Raw genomic sequence first — 17200 nt, forward strand, 5'->3', positions numbered from 1 at the left:
TACCGCCACACTGCAGTGAAGCCAACACTTGGCCTACCATAACAGTGCAGCAGTTGGACACACTGGAGCTCTTTCTCAAACATGCTTTACAGATCATTCTGGGCAATATTACTCTAACTAAATTGCTCAAGCAAAAGGCTATGAAGCCAGGGTGGTTATGGGTAGCTGGTGAGCTGTTATAGACATAGATATAGAGAAAAAGACAGATAAAGACAGAGAGACAAACAGCAATTTACATATAGACAGACAGCATACAGATATATGGACTGAAAGCAGTCAGGCAGATTGCCAGACAGACAGATATATTTAGACAGACAGAATGATAGACAGATAGATAGACAGATTTGACATATCATTTATTTCTATATAGCACAGGTGGTACATAAGTATAATGAATAGAGTTAAAAAGGGACAGAGACAGAGAAAAACAGAAAGCGAGAGATGGGACAATCGGATGGGCTGAATTACATTTGCCCACAAGCAATGCTGCTTCAAGACAGTCTATGTCCGAAAATAACATCCCAAAGCTGGTTTGAGTTAACCAAGCAAAGCTCCAAGGCTCACAGGGAGGAGAAGACGGCTACACGATGACAGGGTGGCTGTCTGAATAGGGCGGCACAACTAACAAGCCAAGCACCAAGCTGAGGACCGGCTGTGCTGGCGGTTTAGAAATACAAGGCACAAGAAAAAAAAAGAACAACAAAGGGCCTTGCAAACAAACTCTTGGCTAAATAAATAAGCAAGAGAAAAATCTGGTCTGTCATTGTGAGACATTTTAGGATGAAAAATGCAGTGTCAAATCAGTGGAAACGCTTGTGTCTGCTTTCCAGAATTGAAGTGGCTGTTTGAGACTGCTAACCCACACTGGTTTGCAGATCATCTTGTATTACCGTGGTATTGAGATCTATCAGATTTCCTTTGTGTTATAAAGACTGTGACCAATGACCTTGTTCAAACAGGCAGAAATAATGCATTGTCTTTGCCTATATGATTCAAATCCTCTATGTTTTTCCCCTTTCTGAACGCGAGAAACATACAGTACATGAAAATTATTATTCACAAGTCTGATGCAAATCACCTCTGTAAGTGAAATCTGATTAAAATAATTTTTAATAATGTATCAGTTAACAATATCATGTTTTTCTTTATTAAAAATGAAATTCGTTGCCATTAAATGTACCCACAGTGACAGAAGCAATAAACATTTATTATGCACAGCAAAAATGACTTTTTAACGAGTTTTTTAACAAGCCTTTTTTGACTTGTTTTTCATTAAAATATCTAAAAATGCATAAGATAAATTCACTTGGGAAGCAACACTGCACAAGATAGTAAGACCTTTTTTCTTAGAGAATGTATTTTTTATGCTAATGTTTTTTTTGTTTTTTACTTGTTTTTTACTTAAACATTTTAAAGGAAAGTCATAACGTACACACGTTCCAAAACAGTATGACTTTATTTCTTTTCTTTTTTTTTTTTTTTTTCCCCCAATGGTAACCAAAACTCTTTTGGCAACCAATATTCTTCAAAATATCTCTTAAATATTCTCTTGTGTTCCAAAAAATAAATTAAGTCTGGTTTAGAACATCATCATCATCTTATGGATTGTTTAAAGGTGCAGTCCATAGTTTTTCCTCTGTCGCCATCTCTGTTCGAAATCTGCAATTGCAGTTATTTGTGGAATTATCAACTTTACGTGGGTTGTGCCTCGGCACGGCATAGCGCGGATAAATCCAATGTTTGAAGAGACTGTGCAGCGCGCCGGTGTGGATACTGTCATTCAGAATCATAGATTATTCTTAAGTATGACCAACATAATAATTTTCACTGGAAAATGTCATCTGAAAAAGTAAGTAACATCCACTTTTAGTCTGACCAACTAAGGGGGGGGGGGGCTTGCAGTAAATTTAACCTAATGATCACTTATCATATCAGGTCAAACTGTGCAAATGATCTTTTGTTCTCAAATTGTTAATGTTAACAACATCAGCAATTGCGTGACTACATTTAATGCCCCTCCGATATTATCCTTGTTTTCACATGGGCCTGGTTACAGTCTGTGCAAGCCACTTTTTACAAAGCGGGTGAATCTCTAGTTGTCACTGGTGATTGCTGTTTGAACATTTCTGGATCCGCCATCAAAAACACTAGCCGAGACAACTCCTTTATGTGTACAGATGTGACGTAATGATGCAAAGACATGCTCGAATCTCCCGCGGAAATCCACCAGTACCACTGAAATTAAAAACTGTTTGAGCAACATGAATATAAGACTAAAATATGAAGAACCCTTTCACGTTTCTTAATATATTCAGATTTGTATACTCCCCTTGAAAAACAATGTATGATGAAACATTGCTAAAAGTGAACTGACGAGTTCGTTGTTACAATGTCAACCAATATGGAAGTGCTAGTGACTGTAGTCTAAACCGAAAAAAGGCTAAAGTAAAAAACAAAACAAATATAAATATATATATATATATATATATATATATATTAGGGGTGTAACGGTACATGTATTCGTATTGAACCGTTTCGGTTCGAGGCTTCTGGTTCGGTACGCATACAAACCGAACGACTGCTTGGAGCATTTTTCCTGCCGGCAAAATTCGTGCTGACGCGGCCAACACAACGTTGCGCAACATCAAATGGCAAGCGTAATGAAAGCAGAACGAAACTGCGCTACTCATTATGCGCTTCTCATGGATCGTTTATCAGTTCGGACCAGCAACATCTGTGCAGCGCGAGCCGATCTCGATCAAGCAACACTGTTAACACACACCGCTAAGAGATCCGGTAAAGAAAACATTTGAATTCGCCACTGAAGTAATAACATCGCTGCGAGATCTAGTGAGAAGCATTCACATTTCTCCGTTATTAACCGTAGATCTCTATTAGATCAAACAGCACTGACGTGGAAACCAGGAGAAACATTGTGCCGTGAATGAACTAGTAATACTTTACGTCCACAGACCAGCAATATTCACCATGGATTTAATATAATAATACTAACTGGAACCAGTTTGGCTGGAATAGTGAAATGCTTTCAAGTACTTCACACATCTTTTTCCAGCACTTCAAAATTCAAATATTATATAAATAAATATATATTTAAATGTTATTTTTAATGTGATGACCAAAACATTATTTGTTCATCCTTCAAAGATGACCCCCATTTATAAAGTTGAAAGTTTCAAGATCTAGGAAAACTCACACTTATTTAAAAATATTTTTTCTTTAAACAAATAGGACATTTCTCTGGCATTTCTTTCTTTTTGCTGTATCGAAAACGTACCGAACCGTGACTTTAAAACCGAGGTACGTACCGAACCGTGATTTTTGTGTACCGTTACACCCCTAATATATATATATATATATATATATATATATATACACACACACACACACACACACACAGACATATTCCCTGCAGGGTAAACAAAAACCATGTGACCACAACAAGGTAAGCGGTACTGATGATGACTGCCATCTGAAGGCCACGGTGGGGCCCATAAATCTTTACTCTTGCTCCACCAATTCAAACCATTCACAACCCGGCCATGCATACATCTCATCTACTCTGAAATCTCCTCTAATCGAGACGCATTACACCCCAGACGGGTCTCCAGTCCATCTCCATCATTCTAATTGACACTCAGCCTGCATGAGAGCGCGGCGTTTCCATGCATCAAAGACAAAGAGTCAACACGTGCGTTATTGCCGGATGGAATGAAAACAATAGAGTTTGGCATTCCCGTCGCCCTCTTGCAACATCAGAACCATTTTAGTCAGCTTCCCCTCAACAACCTTGTCTTCATCTCCACCTCACCTTTTTCTTCTTTACAGTCCTCCCCCTCTTCATCATCATCATCATCTTGTCCTTCTTCCTCGTTCTCATCCTCATCCTCGTCATTGCCTTCAACTTCTCCCACCCAAACTTCCTCTCCGTACACCTCTCTCTGTCCATCACTTTCATCTCCAACGATACCTTGTGCACCTCTGGGACTGGTGCAGCATCCTGACTGGAGCAGGGACTGATCGGAGAGGCTCAGACTGGACGTACAGGCCCGAGATGTACAGCAGAAGTGAGACATCCATTGTCTAAAAAGCGAAGAGGTCCGACTCGGTCGCTTCGCCCCAAGGCTGGTTCGCCCCGTGCGGTCGTATGGACGAGACCGCTTCCTCCTCTGCCACGTGCATCTGGCCCTTGTTCCGGCACACGCCTTCCTGACCGTCAAAGCGAAATCCATAATCCAAACAAGCGGTTTTCCCTGCTTACAGCTGGTGTCCAGCTCCACAGGAGAACGGTGAGAGGGGAGAGTTCGATCTGTTCGTTTTAGGGTCCATGCAGTCGCAAGGACCGAGCAGAAAATGAGCACCCTGCTTCTTTTCTCCTTCAGAACAGTTTGTGGCTGTCAGTGAATGGGGAGGAGAGGACTTCGACGGCGGTTTGGTTGCTCTACTGAGCTTCAGAGAAACCGCTGGCTCAAGCTTTAACAGGAACCATGAGGAGTCTGAAAAGTCGGAGTCCAAACACCACAAAAGGAGGGAGGGAGCGAGCGAGAGCAGCAAGAAACCACTAAACCCGTCGCTCTGTTCCCTGCTCAACACAGTTAAAAATGTTGGAAGGGCATGTGTCGCATGCACACACGCGAGGCCTGCACAAAAACAGAATGAAAAGCTGTTGAACGAGAGTGCAGCGGGTTAAGACTTACCAGTCTAGAGCATATCCAGGTCAAGGATCCCAGCCAAGCCAGGAGTGACTTTGAGGAAACCCAGATTCTGGTTTCCAAAGGAAAGGTCCCTCTTTTGTGTACATGTACAGACTGTAACGTCATTAACATCTTCAGAGCTAGAGACAAGAGACGGTCAGGACGACCCCAAAACAAACAGAGAGTTGAAAAAGTGACGGGCTGGAGCAAAGCCGAAAAACAGATGGTAGAGCTTAACCAAGTGTGCAAGGCTGGGGGTCGGATTACACTGTTGTTGGTCACAGGCGCGGGGATGCTTAAACTAAAGGGGCCGTGGGTCGTTCCTCTTTGACCCTTACGGCCCCGAAAGATGTTTTCTATTGGAGGGGAGAGACTTTGGTGCAAGCAGGTCACGTTTCACTATAATCCCAAGACGATCAATTCATCATTTCTGTCTTGCCGTAACTGGTTGGGGTGGAGGCCACCTGTCTATAACCACAACTAACTTTAAAACAAAAAATTTTATTTATCAATTTATTTTCCAGACAAATTATGTGTCTAATCTGATAAATTCACATTAAAAAGAAAACAAATTATATATATATATATATATATATATATATATTATGTAAGATTAACTATGTAAGATATTTACAATATTAGAAATTATAAATAATTTATCAGGATTGGACACATTGGAATTTTCCTGGGCAATAATATAATAATGATAAAAAAAAGTCATTATAAATGTATGTAGTCAGCAAAATCTATGATAATAATATATATAATATTTTGAAGACAATAAGAATTGTCTTCAAAATATTATATATAAGTATAAATATGAGCCTCCATAGAAGCCTCATCCATACACTTTCTTCAAAAACAGCAGAAAACACAAAAAAGTGTTTAGTGAACAAAAAGCTTTTATCATCATACTGCTACCAATTGCGTAAAAAGGGAAAGGCAGTCTGGGTCAGCCAGTCTATTGAGAAATTCAGGAGATGATGCTGTGGGAAAAACTATGCAGAAGCAACACAAAACACAATGCATATGTGTTGATGTGGTTACAATGAGGTTTTATACTCTGCCACGTCTCATAGCCTTGATTTTCTTCAAAGTATTGCAAACACAAAAACTAGACAAACAAATGTGAAGACAATTGACAAATGCAACTGCTCTTTTTTCAAGAATGAAATGAAACGGGCAAGGAGCTAAAAGAGTGCAAATACAGTGTGAACTATTCAAACAGTACCGACTCCTTAAACTACATGACACAACTCCAACACTTCCTACTGACTTCCTGTGATAGAAATCCTGAGAGAACACTGAAAAGACGACATGTGGTATATAGAGGAAAGGCAGATTCTCACATCCTCAACAACACACACAAACACACTCACACTTGATTTGCCAAGAGACTTTACTTAAAATGCCAGAATCGTGTGAGTCTGGACAGAGGGGAGCTACTTGTGTAACACTTGAGTGTAAATGACCCAAGAAACAACAACTGAAAAACAGAAAAGAGAAAACAATATACTTCCATTGAAAGTGAGAACTCTATATTTGAGCATCAAAAATGACACTGTTACATACTTGTCTACCATTTTTTGTCCCAACTGAGGGAATAGCTGCAATTATTTGTGTGTTAAGCATGTTGATACAGCTTCATGAAAATTCTGTCATGTCCTTCTCATCCTCGTGTCGTTCCAAACCTGTATGACTATTTCTTCTGTGGAACACAACAGAAGATATTGTGAAGAATGATTTGCCTTTACAAAGAAACTCACTGGAATCAATAACAACATTGCAACCCCATTATTTAATGGACAAAAAACATGGAGGCATTTTTCAAAATATCTTCATTTGTTTTTCATAGAGGAAATTAATGTTTGACGAGTAAAAGATGGCATTCAGTATGTCGTGAATAACCAAGAATATACATTTAAATATAATTTAAAACCTTTCTACACTGTAAAAAAGTTGCTGCCTTAAACATCCAAGTTAAGTTACTTCAACATAAATTACTTTAAACCGACTTAAAAAAAAAACATAAAAAAAGATGAAAACTGCTTAAAGGGACTCTGTGTAGGAAATACCCCCATCTAGTGGTTAAATAGTATTTTGCATTCAAACGAATTTTGCTCTCCAGCGCCTCGCTTTTTCAAGTGCGTATTGCATCTACGGTTGCCGTTATGTACCAAAAATGCTATGACAGGATGTCTTGTAGTAACACTTCATCGAGTTTTTCTCTGGGTGAACAGGTTTGTAACTTAAAAAAAACAGCAACTTATGTGTTAACTTATGTGTACAATTTATGTGTCTAGCTGTATAAATTAATTTTAATTCTCTGTACAATCTTATCCACATAGCAAAATCACAATTTTAGCTAATTGATCATTTATATATAAAAAGAAAGCTATAGAAAATCTTACAGAGAGCAATATTTTCTTCAATATTTTCTTACAATCATTATCTCTATATTCTTACTGAATTTATCGAATTAACTTACAAACCTTGTTTTTAGCACCTTCCTTCACAATAGCTGCGAGTAAAGTAGTCAATAGCTGCTATTCATCAAAGACCTTGTTTAACTTTTTTACCTATAAATGTTATACTGTCTATATAATAAAGTACACAACCAAGCAATGACAAATTAAGTCAGACTGTAACATTGACTAACCTGTCTGTCGAGGAGAAAGCAGGCAACTTCAGCGTCTCTTCTGAAATCTTTCTGCTGCATTAGCTATTTCCACGGTTGAAAACGCTATCCCGATATTTAAGGCCATTGCACACTGAGCACGAAATATTCGTATGCGTATTTTCCTGTACGTCAACCTAAAAATTCGTCACGCATAGAAACCTTGCACACCGAGTCCGTTGCGTAGCCTATTTATTAAACCTTTGCGGGAAAAAACGCAAAAATACCAAATGGATTCGTCAAGCAGTGAGGATGATTTTTGCCCTCTCTCATATTGAAAAGAGAAGAAATAGAAAATATCCATCCAATCCTGAAATTGCGCCGAGAGGAAGGAGTTCATTATCAAGGAGTTGCGAATTTATCCTGAGCGATTCAAAATTTACCTCAGAATGTCAGCGGGACAGTTTGATGCTTTGCTAGCGATTCTGGAGCCACATATTAAAAACAAGACCACCAATTTCCGTGAACCAATCGATTCTGAACGGAGACTGGCAGTGTGTCTGGTATGGACCAGGTATGGACACACACACAAACACACACACACACCCGCGCGCGGCCCTGTGGAAGCGCTGGGCAGACAGAACAGCTATGTTATTGTGTATGTATTGTGTATATTGTGCCCAAATAATACATTAGTTATCGAATAGGCTGCTCAATCACACTTTATTCGATCCTAAATTTCAATCTGATTGAAAGGGGAGGTTTATTAATTTCATAATCCAATATAGAGAAGAGAACATAAACACTTGATCGAATTGAAAACCGAAACTGAAAGCAGTAGGCCTACGGCGCATATGTTCAATGATTTGAGGACGAGCTCCCCCGGCCCTGAATTGTCAAAAGACCTCTCAAAATGCTGGCTCTGGATGCGAAAAACGCAGAAAATCGAACCATATCCGATTAATTTTATGACGGAAAAATGAATGGTCTTGTTTTTTGCAATCTCCGGTCACGTTTCCTTTTTCGTTCAAGTCTGGCCTTTTTTTGCGAGGAGGATGCATTCTCCTGTGACTCGGCAAATGGTCCGCAATTACAAATAATAGAGCAAAAGAGCAATCAGCAATCATAGGAGTGCAATGCAGCCGTTTAAACTTGCAGGGAATGCGCCTCTCAATGTGACGTTACGATGGCTCTGAGTCTGAACGAAAACGCGTTGTGGAAACGCGTTTGGCTTGTGGTACTTTTTGACCCTCTCTGCTATTATAGTTTTCAAGATGGCGGAACGGACATGGAAGCCTCCGTAAACCTACCCGTCCCATGTACATAAAAATAATAAATTCTTCATTTACGAGGATAAGTCAGATAATTTGCAGAGGTTTTTGTACACCATTGAGGACATATTTATGAATAAAAATATTGATTTCAGATAATAAAATACCTAAAAATCTACACAGAGTCCCTTTAAGGAGTTAAAGCAATGTAAAAACATATGCTGTCACAACCTATTGATCATATCATTTTTAGTATAGGCCTGCCACAATTACTACACAATCACCAGATCACAATTAGATCAAATAATCCAAAAATATTCAAAATATATAGTGCACTTTATCTTCCAGTCAGATTTGCTTTCATTCAAGCAATTTTAAGCAAAGATAAAAAGTCACACATTTTCAAGTGTCCCTCACTAGTGCAAGAAGTGAGTTACTGTATGAGAAAATTTCTAAATACTCATTTCTGACCTTTTTTTTAAGCAGGAAACATACTAGTAAGAATGCTTCAGACATAGAGAAATGGGTATATTTAAAAAGTATTAATGTGTAAGGAAGGGTGGCACCTCAATGCTCCAAAGCCACCTGTTGGATTTAAGATAATAATAAGAACACACATACACCAATAGTTTAAATTATCACGTAGACAAATTTGCTAATATTAACCCGAATATGTGAATACACTAACATGTATGCTTTTTTTATTTCGTCTATTTGAGACCGAGTAGGTTGAGGAAGTCTTGGCACATAAAAAAATAAATAAATAAAAAAACGATAACCCACGTCAACGAAGGTGTGAAAGATTTCGTGGCAGCATTGGAAAGTGACAAGTGTTGCATTTTAAATATATCCCTACGATTAACAGACAGGCTTCCACATGGACGGGTCTCGAGATGACAGGTCTTCAGCGATCTGTTACTAATATAACGACAGTGCTTCTTCATTCAAACTCACGCTGTCATACGGTTTGTCATTCTCCAGCACCAGAACTGCCAGGACACCGGCTAATACAGGAAACCCAACACTCATTTCCAGGGTGATCCCAGTGTAGACACAGGATTCTATGCTGGGATTGGCTGTGGTGATGGAATGTTTATTGCGATAACATTGTATAACATATTTCTGAGTGAATTTAGACTTCTCTGGAGTGTAACATGTTTGAACAGACACCAATACACGACGAGTGAGCTCTGCAGACAATCTTGAGCAAATATAGTCAAAAAGCACACATTTCCTGTGTGCTGTGTGCAGCTCAACAGTGGTTACAAAGATTAAACACATGTTTTCTGAGGCATGAGGACCAAACTGAAAACAATTCAGAGGTATTCAATTACATTTGAATTCAATTAAAAGTGATTTTCTTGCTATTTATCACAATGTCATATACAAAATAAATGTGTACTGCCATGTCATAAAATTATTGCAGACATTAACGCATTTAGCATTTACTTTAATTAATGATTAAAATAAAATTCCACTGATTGTAAGATCCATCTACTGAAACGTTGGCAAAATGCGACAAAATAACTGATTTATTTAATCATTAATGTATTGCAAAAATGATAGTTTAATGGTGTTTCAGCTACAATTTCTGAATATAAAAATTACTAAATTAAAAAAAGGAAATATGTTGATGGAGGTGACACCATGGTTGTGACAGAAAACAAGCACAAATACTTAAAATAATAAATAAAATAAAAAATATTAGGCCTATTATAACAAATAAATGTGAAAAAATATAATGGATATATGGTTACATAAATATAAATAAATATTAATGTATGATCTAAAGGATATAATTAATTATATATAAAAGGATATAATTATTTTCTAAAGGGAGGTAGAAACAAGTGGTTCCATGTCTCAAAAATAGTGTGGGGAAAAAAAGAGCTGAAGAAACTAACAGAAGCATCATGGGTAGGATAGCAGGGACAGGTAGTTCTCTTGTGAGAGGTTCTCTCGTATTGTGTAAGTTTAGCTTACGCTACACGCAATCTTTCCCATAGCGTAAGCTAAACTTACGCAATACGAGAGAACCTCTTCTAGAGAGAACAGAGGTTACGTTTCTTAGAGCTGCGAGAACTAAACTCTGAATGACCCTTTAGAACGTTTCCCTTGGGCTGCATAAGGCGGTTTACGCACTTCTGCAGAAAACCTGTGGTTTTGATAACAATCAGCCAGAGCAGAAAAATAATCAAACAATGTTATACTTAAATCAAAGAAACAAGCAAAGCCACAGCAGTGATAATTTTATAGGAAGAGCAAGCGGTGGATACTCACACCTTGATGCCATGCACTTTAACAGCACATTCAAACAGCTCCCTCACACTTGCTCAACAGTAAGTGAGTACATAAGCTTTCGTGTTTTGTTCTGATACAAAACAAAACAGCTGGTCAGTCCACGCTCCTAACACCTGCCAGAACTCATCCGTCACGACTTGTATGCTGTGATTCCATTTTAATGAGGAGTGACGGCTCATTTACATCCCCCGTGATAAGGTGGCACAAGGGAGCGAAAGGCAGGCGACAACAGGCATCCTCAAATAATGTGGCTAAGTTATGTAAAGTGTTGCCCTGGAGACCGAAGCATCTTTGCCACAGTTGCCATGAGCAGTTCCTATGTGGATGTTTTAAGTCCAATGTGTTTCTGCGGGACAATCTGACACTTATGTTCCACATTCATTTGTCAAGCGCGAAGAAAGATTACAAAATGTATTTCTTGATCCAGAAAAACAGTAGAATGAAATCACTATTCATGCGTCGCATAAATACACACCCCTATATGAACTCCTGAATGATATTGACCCAGGTTAGTCAACTGAATATCAGTGGGTTTCTTTTGCACGTTTTAACATCTTCCATGTAGAAATCGCAAGCCTCAGTCACAAGGAAAACCACAAAGAAAAGTGGCACACGACTAGCCGCACAATTTGAGATATCATTCATGTCTGTAGCCCATAAGTTTAATACTTACAGTAGATTAAGAGTCTATTCAAACATTAAGAATGAGCAATAGAAACAGAGATGCTTGGCAAAACCAAACAGAGACAAGAGAATTGGCAAAGTGCTCACCGTTTTCATCCAAAAACAGATCTCTCATCTTCCTTCCTTGCAAACAGATAAATCCAAGTTGTCATGTTTTCTAAATTTTAAGTAAACTCCTCCTGATCTGAAGCATCTACACAAGTGATCTTGAGAATCTGATACTTAAGATGAGGGAAGAGGAGATTTTGGAGGAGGAGCAAAAGAAAAGGAAAGAAGGCTGGCATTGGGATGGAGAGATTCAGTGTGAAAGAGAGAGGGGAGAAAATACAGATCATTGCGCATGTGGAAGTCACGGTGTCACCTGGGACAGGAAACGAGGAGGTGTCACTCTTCCAATCATATCCAAGGCCGCTTAAACAGCAGGCTATTTTCAGCCTGCAGAGGAGAGGTGCCACAAGAAGAGGGAGAGAGTTGGAAAGAACGAGTGAGAGTGACGAGAGCCCAGGGAGACGCGTCACTCAGTGGAAGACACTGTTGTCATGACGAGAGGGTGCTTAACAACGCAAAGGAGGTGGAGTCACACCATATCAGATACTAAAACCCATATAGACGCTCGCTTCGCCATTCTGTATGTTCATTTTGCATAATATGGGAATTCCTTGAGATCCTCATGAGATCAGTTTGTGGACAGATAAAGTGCTGTTCTGAACTGATTAAGAGCGGCCGTCATGTGAATCTTGTGGTTATTGAGCCAATCACAACAGCCCAAAAGATGTACAAACAGATTTGAATATAAGAGCGTCAGATGCGCACACACAAACACAGTTAGACAGAGCAGCTTATTAACACACCGAGTGTCAAAGACAGTGCATACACACTGCATATTCATATTCTAGAGTCTTTCACACTCTTTCACTTCCTACTGCCATATGTCCCAGTCACAAGTACAATTTTCATGCAGCACAAATCCATCAATCATCTATCTCATCCATTCCCGCACTCATCCATCCACTAATGTATCCATTCATCTATACACTACCGTTTCAAAGTTTTGGGGTCGTAGATCAAAATACAGTCAAAACAGTAATATTGTAAAATTATTAAATAAATATAATAAAATATTGTAATGTATTATTACATTAACTTTTAATCTTATTTTAATGTGTTCAAATGTAATTTATATTTAGTCACATTATCGTTCAGAAATCATTCTGATATAATAAGGTGATCAAGAATCATTTCTTATTACCACTGTTGAAAACCATAGCTTAAAGCTGGGGTAGGTAGACATTTTCTAAAAAAAAAAAAAAAACTTTCCCAAATTTGTTTAAACTGTCTGTATATACCAATACATAATTAAAATGTAAGTACTCTGAAATAGAAAGTATACAAATCGAGTGTCTGTAGTGCTCTCAGTGCTGCCATAAACACAGCTCATTATCTCATACACTTCCACCTCTTCCCATCTGGGATCCTTACAAAGCCACGCCCCCAAAACACATGAATGCGCGCTCAGCTGGGGGGCTCGTTTACCAGCGCTGCAGAGAGGAGCAGTGACATCATGTCAGAATCAAATGTCATAAAATGCCTAACTTTATCATTATTAAAGTAAACAACTAACATGGCTGGTAGTACTCACTATCAATCTAGCATATCGATACTGGTAATGGTAAAGTTTAAAATATATTGAGTTTGATTCGGTAACGAGCTAGTAACATAAAAACTAAAAACAGCTAAACTAAAAACAGCTTGCATTGATACACGTTTTCCCGTTACCATCAGTTACACTGTGATGAAGGTGAATTTCGTGTAAGATTCATAACATATACAGTGTTTTACATGTAAGAGCTTCCATGAAAGCACTGTTGGCGTCACTTTTCAGCCCCTGGTTGTCAGTTGTCGCCACGGCTGAAAAGCCCCGCCGATATTTACTTTGCCGATATATTAGTCTGACGTCTTGCTTTATCCAAAGACTTTTTGCTCATAGCCTTTTCAAATAATGTCTTCCTTTTTTGCCTGTTTTTCCTTTGCTGACTGTATGTGCAGGTAACTGGGAATTTTGACTGCTCTTTCTCTGCCATAATTGTGATTCTTCCTCACTTACACATCAATTCATCCATTAATCCACCAATTTATCCATCCATGCACCTAAATCCATGATTTTGTGATGGGCGCAAAAGTTTTGTGACAAAATGCAATGGTTTTGTGTGAGTGAACACAAAGCACAAAGTTTCTTGGAGCGCAAAACTAGTAAAAGAATGCAAAAGCATTGATATATATATATATATATATATATATATATATATATTAGGGCTGTGCAAAAATTAATTGCGATTAATCGCATCCAAAATAAAAGTCTGTGTTTACATAATATATGTGGGTGCACTGTGTATTATTATTTTGTATATATAAACACACACACATACATGTATATATTTAAGAAAATGTGCTATTCATATATAAAATATTTACATTTATATAATATAGATTATGTATTTATATATATATATATATATATATATACAGAATTTAAGCACAAATAATTCTTAAATATATACATGCATGCATAGGTATTTATATATACAAAATAATTATATACCGCACACACAAATATATTATGTAAACACAGACTTTTATTTCGGATGCGATTAATCGCAATTAATTTTTGCACAGCCCTAATATATATATATATATATATATATATATATATATATATATATATATATATATATATATATATACAGTATATATATATATATTATTTTTCTTTCTCCCATCTCATACTTTCTTCCATCACCATGTCTTGTTAGGGGGTTGCGTACAGTTATGTTAAAACTAACTAGAAAAATGCATTAACAGATTGGACCGACACATATTAAAGACAGGGCAAAAGTCACGTCCCTTATGCATTATGAGGCTTTTGAAGAAAAAGTATGTGTGTGCATGTTTACCTGTATACAATTAAAAACTCTCAAAATGCTGGTGATTACTTTAATTGGACTGGTTAATATGGCTGGAGAGGTCAAAGGTCATTGTTCAGTCACTGGAACGGAAGCCGTTGCAGGGCAGTGATTGCCATCATTAGGGTGGAAATGTAGCCTCCAGTTCCAGGAACTCATTCTGACCGAAAAGGGTGGGGGGTGAAAAAAACCCCTGAAATGTTTCGACTGGAGAATACCTCCAATGTGGGTTACCAAGATTATCCATCTGGACTGCATGAGATCATGTGAGCCGAGTCTCCCTCCAGCTCCATGACCATCAGTAATTGCAGCTTAAGTCATTCAAGACAAAGACACTAGATTTTATCTTAAGCCCATTAAACTGTACAGCACAAGTGTGGGGTACTTTGTAGGGGAAAAAAGACGACTTGAGAGCGTGAATAATGAAAGCATATGTAAGATCTCAGAATGGCTGTGCAAACACACAGACTCATCAGTATTCTCAATAAAATAAAAGCAAACCTCTAATAGCCAGCACAAATCTAATGGATAAGAATTCTGTTTTATCCCTCCACCTTAAAGGGACATTTACTCAAACTCATGTTGTTCCAAATGTGTACTCCAATATATATATATATATATTTGTACTCCAATATACTGTAGTGTACATGTTATATATATATATATATATATATATATATATAACATGTACACTACAGTATATTCTACAATAGCTCTGTGTGAAGAACTGAGTAAATTTTCAGTGGTCAAAAACCAAATGTGGGTCACTTTGCATACAGCGGATACTTTTTTTTTCTTTTAAAGAGGAATATCTAAAGAAAAAATAATGTTAAAACTAGAATTGTATCTCATTAGCTCATTTGCATAGAATATACCTGTCTCAGTGCCAATTTTTTTTATCCCAAAGTTGTCATGCCTGTAACTCTAAAAGTGTTCAAGATAAACTTTCCTTTTGAAATCTTCCTTTTAGGGTCATTTTATGTCATTTTAAAAGAAAAAAAAGTATCCGCTGTGTGCAAAATGACCCACATTTGTTTTTTCCCCACTGAAAATGTTTACAATTTACTCAGAACTGCATTAAAATCTCCATATCTCTGGGACTGAACCATAAAGGGCCTTTAAAATGAATTTTTGCAAAGAAGCAGAATCTAAAAGGATATTAAGATCTCTTTAATATTTATTGAGTTACAGGCAAATATCTTCTTTTGTATTCCATAGAAGAAAGGAAGTCAAACAGATTGGAATGACATGGAAAGTAAATGAAGACAAAATATTATTTTTTTGAGGGAACTATGATTATCCATTTAATGTTTCATTTATGAATCAGACTGATCCAGTTTTCACTGATACAATGATTCACAATGTTTAACAGTCTTTTTTTTCAGTGAATAAATTAATTTGGCACAGACCACTATCGTATCAATAAAGATGACTAAAATATTAGCAATATAGTTCAAATCATATGAAAAAACTTTTATGATGCTTTTGCGTTCTTTCTGAATCTTGAAAGCTCTGGTTCTCTGGCTAGTAATCAGTACATTATTCAAAATTTGGAAAAACATTAGGGTGACAATGATGAAAAAAATCTATTCCAATAAATTTGGCTGATATGTTTAGTGGATTAACTCAAGCTATCATGGAGAAACACATCCAGTGTTTTATGGCTAAAGTCATATTACTACATGAAGATTATTGTGGGAGGAAAATGAACAGTGAGTTTAGCAGAGTGGGCTGGACGAACAATACAGGACACAGCAAGAGAAGGAAATCACACTTTCCGTGCTGTCCTGCTTCCAGGAGAGTGTGGCTGAAAACAAGTCATTGTGTTTTGACGGAGCCTCCGCAAGCAAGCTGGACTGGACACACTCAGTGAAACAACTCAATGATATAAAGCAGGAAAAACAATGCGTGGATGGAAAAGCCACTGGCGGTAGACCAAGCTCATGGAGGGAGATGGAACAGCCAGGGAGGTTAAAGATAGGGTACAAACACGAATTTGAACTCAGATCACAGAGTAATTCCTAATTATGATATTTTATCATGTTTCAATCGAGCAGGAAACAATAGAGAGAGAGAGAGAGAGAGAGAGAGGGGGGGGGGGGGGGGCAAAAAGTGTGGGTGTGTGGGATCCTGTATTATATATATATATATATATATATATATATAGCTTTATATATTTATATTTAAAAATGTATTAAAAATCTTAAATGAAATATATGCGTATGTGTTAATATTTCTATCAGCCTTTATTCATTATAAGAGAGAACAGAAAATTGCAACTGCTTTCAGCTTACAGTCTTATTGTTTGGATACAGTGTTGCTGAGCTGCCACTGACAGCATCCGCTGAAAACAACATGACGCTCTCAGAGGATGCGATTAGCATTTCTGAAACATTAACGGGGCACTAACAGTCCTTCAGCTGAACAACTTCTCCACAGAAAAAGAAAAAGGCAACTCAAGGAGGAAAAGAATATAATTAGTGCACCCTTGTGGCGGTTAACAGAAGTGCGATGTCTATGATTAGGAATAAAGAGTCCAAAAACATTACAACTACTGAAATATGGTCCCTAAATAAATAATTATATATATATATATATATATATATATATATATATTAAAAGAAATATATTAAATAAATACACTACCATTGTGAA

General features: G+C 37.5%; 1 protein-coding gene across 7 annotated transcripts in view; it reads right to left on the reverse strand.

Moving 5' to 3' along the window:
* tanc2a (tetratricopeptide repeat, ankyrin repeat and coiled-coil containing 2a) overlaps positions 1-17200 on the reverse strand; it is a 159462-nt gene that overhangs the window by 40419 nt on the left and 101843 nt on the right. Inside the window, exon 1 of one of the 7 annotated variants that reach the window (XM_089128402.1) lies at positions 11673-11694. The exons of the other annotated variants lie outside the window; for them this stretch is intronic. The gene's annotated coding sequence lies outside the window, so the exon portion shown is untranslated. Of the gene's footprint in view, positions 1-11672; positions 11695-17200 lie in introns of those variants that run through there. 7 annotated transcript variants of the gene reach the window in all.

Source organism: Pimephales promelas, chromosome 3, assembly GCF_988280905.1.
Source record: "Pimephales promelas chromosome 3, fPimPro1.hap1.1, whole genome shotgun sequence".
Taxonomy (NCBI): Eukaryota; Metazoa; Chordata; class Actinopteri; order Cypriniformes; family Leuciscidae; genus Pimephales; species Pimephales promelas.